The sequence below is a fragment of the Oncorhynchus kisutch genome, unplaced genomic scaffold (assembly GCF_002021735.2).
Source record: "Oncorhynchus kisutch isolate 150728-3 unplaced genomic scaffold, Okis_V2 Okis06b-Okis10b_hom, whole genome shotgun sequence".
Lineage (NCBI taxonomy): Eukaryota > Metazoa > Chordata > Actinopteri > Salmoniformes > Salmonidae > Oncorhynchus > Oncorhynchus kisutch.
This window is the reverse complement of record NW_022261983.1, coordinates 21,811,375-21,813,859: the sequence shown is the minus strand read 5'-3', so window position 1 is coordinate 21,813,859 and position 2,485 is coordinate 21,811,375.

Genomic DNA, 2,485 nt, shown 5'->3' with positions numbered 1-2,485 from the left:
TGCAACCTAGCTAGCTAGCTGGCTAGTTGGTAGCGGGTTCCATTGCAACCTAGCTAGCTAGCTGGCTAGTTGGTAGCGGGTTCCATTGCAACCTAGCTAGCTAGCTGGCTAGTTGGTAGCGGGTTCCATTGCAACCTAGCTAGCTAGCTAGCTGGCTAGTTGGTAGCGGGTTCCATTGCAACCTAGCTAGCTAGCTGGCTAGTTGGTAGCAGGTTCCATTGCAACCTAGCTAGCTAGCTGGCTAGTTGGTAGCAGGTTCCATTGCAACCTAGCTAGCTAGCCGGGGGTACAAAAAACATTTCTGCAGCATTGAAAGTCCCAAATAACACAGTCGCCTCCATCATTCTTAAATGGAAGAAGTTTGGAACCACCAAGACTCTTCCTAGAGCTGGCCGCCCGGCCAAACTAAGCTATCAGGGCAGAACAGCCTTGGTCAGGGAGGTAATCAAGAACCCGATGGTCACTCTGACAGAGCTTAAGAGTTCCTCTGTAGAGATGGGAGAAACTTCCAGAAGGACAACCATCTCTGCACCACTCCACCAATCAGGCATTTATTGTAGATTGGCCAGACGGAAGCGACTCCTCAGTAAAAGGCACATGACAGCCCGCTTGGAGTTTGTCAAAGGCACCTAAGGGACTCTCAGACCATGAGAAACAAGATTCTCTGGTCTGATGAAATCCAGATTGAACTCTTTGGCCTGAACGCCAAGCGTCACGTCTGGATGAGAGAAACTCCCCAAATACAGGTGTGCCAATCTTGTAATGTATAAAACCTGTTTTTGCTTCGTCATTATGGGGTATTGTGATGTCATTATGGGGTATTGTGATGTCATTATGGGGTATTGTGATGTCATTATTGGGTATTGTGATGTCATTATTGGGTATTGTGATGTCATTATTGGGTATTGTGTGCAGAAAAAAAACAATTGAATCAATTTTAGAATAGAGCTGTAACAAAATGTGGAAAAAGTGAAAGGGTCTAAATACTGTCGGCTGCCAGTACAGAGCCTCTAGTACCAGGGCAAAGAGCTAGCAAGCTACTGCTCTGTTTCAGCTGGTATGTACAGTGCAGAGCCTCTAGTACCAGGGCAAAGAGCTAGCAAGCTACTGCTCTGTTTCAGCTGGTATGTACAGTACAGAGCCTCTAGTACCAGGGCAAAGAGCTAGCAAGCTACTGCTCTGTTTCAGCTGGTATGTACAGTACAGAGCCTCTAGTACCAGGGCAAAGAGCTAGCAAGCTGTTGTGGTCAGTCTAGCTGTATGGAGAAGGTACTGCTCTGTTTCAGCTGGTATGGTCAGTCTAGCTGTCTGGAGAAGGTACTGCTCTGTTTCAGCTGGTATGGTCAGTCTAGCTGTCTGGAGGAGAAGGTACTGCTCTGTTTCAGCTGGTATGGTCAGTCTAGCTGTCTGGAGAAGGTACTGCTCTGTTTCAGCTGGTATGGTCAGTCTAGCTGTATGGAGGAGAAGGTACTGCTCTGTTTCAGCTGGTATGGTCAGTCTAGCTGTATGGAGAAGGTACTGCTCTGTTTCAGCTGGTATGGTCAGTCTAGCTGTCTGGAGAAGAAGGTACTGCTCTGTTTCAGCTGGTATGGTCAGTCTAGCTGTCTGGAGGAGAAGGTACTGCTCTGTTTCAGCTGGTATGGTCAGTCTAGCTGTCTGGAGAAGAAGGTACTGCTCTGTTTCAACTGTTATGGTCAGTCTAGCTGTCTGGAGAAGAAGGTACTGCTCTGTTTCAGCTGTTATGGTCAGTCTAGCTGTATGGAGGAGAAGGTACTGCTCTGTTTCAGCTGTTATGGTCAGTCTAGCTGTATGGAGGAGAAGGTACTGCTCTGTTTCAGCTGTTATGGTCAGTCTAGCTGTCTAGAGAAGGTACTGCTCTGTTTCAGCTGTTATGGTCAGTCTAGCTGTCTAGAGAAGAAGCTACTGCTCTGTTTCAGCTGGTATGGTCAGTCTAGCTGTCTGGAGAAGGTACTGCTCTGTTTCAGCTGTTATGGTCAGTCTAGCTGTCTGGAGAAGAAGGTACTGCTCTGTGTCAGCTGGTATGGTCAGTCTAGCTGTCTGGAGAAGCTATTGCTCTGTTTCAGCTGTTATGGTCAGTCTAGCTGTCTGGAGAAGCTACTGCTCTGTTTCAGCTGGTATGGTCAGTCTAGCTGTCTGGAGAAGGTACTGCTCTGTTTCAGCTGGTATGGTCAGTCTAGCTGTATGGAGGAGAAGGTACTGCTCTGTTTCAGCTGGTATGGTCAGTCTAGCTGTATGGAGGAGAAGGTACTGCTCTGTTTCAGCTGTTATGGTCAGTCTAGCTGTCTGGAGAAGAAGGTACTGCTCTGTTTTCAGCTGTTATGGTCAGTCTAGCTGTCTGGAGAAGGTACTGCTCTGTTTCAGCTGGTATGGTCAGTCTAGCTGTCTGGAGAAGCTGGCTAGTTGGTAGCAGGTTCCATTGCAACCTAGCTAGCAAGCCGGGGGTACAAAAACATTTCTGCAGCAT